Below are 372 nucleotides of genomic sequence, written 5' to 3'. Positions count from 1 at the left end.
GAGAGGCCCGGGGCTCCCTTAACGAGCGTTCAGCGCAGCTGAGATAAAGCGGTATAAGTTTTAGGACAGGGCTTCATACCGGCCCAGCTTAGCCCACCGAAGGGAGGATCTGCTTTTTAGTTAACTAATATTAATATGAAATAAAATTAAGTTATGGCTTAACTCCCGCAGCAAACCGCCCGTTGCTTATTGCGTTAATCTCTTTTGCGCCTCTGCTGAATGATGCTTTCCGGTGTCCAGAGCAGATGGGGCTGGATGTGTGCTCAGGTTTCTGGATACCACCGTTTGTGGCCCAGTTTGTTGAACAGAGAGGTGAGGTTGTCAGCAGGAGTCATGTCCCAAACCACTGTGAACTGCATGTAAGGCAGGTGA

Source organism: Nestor notabilis, unplaced genomic scaffold (assembly GCF_000696875.1).
Source record: "Nestor notabilis isolate BGI_N333 unplaced genomic scaffold, ASM69687v1 scaffold9435, whole genome shotgun sequence".
Lineage (NCBI taxonomy): Eukaryota > Metazoa > Chordata > Aves > Psittaciformes > Psittacidae > Nestor > Nestor notabilis.
This window is presented reverse-complemented; position numbering follows the sequence as displayed.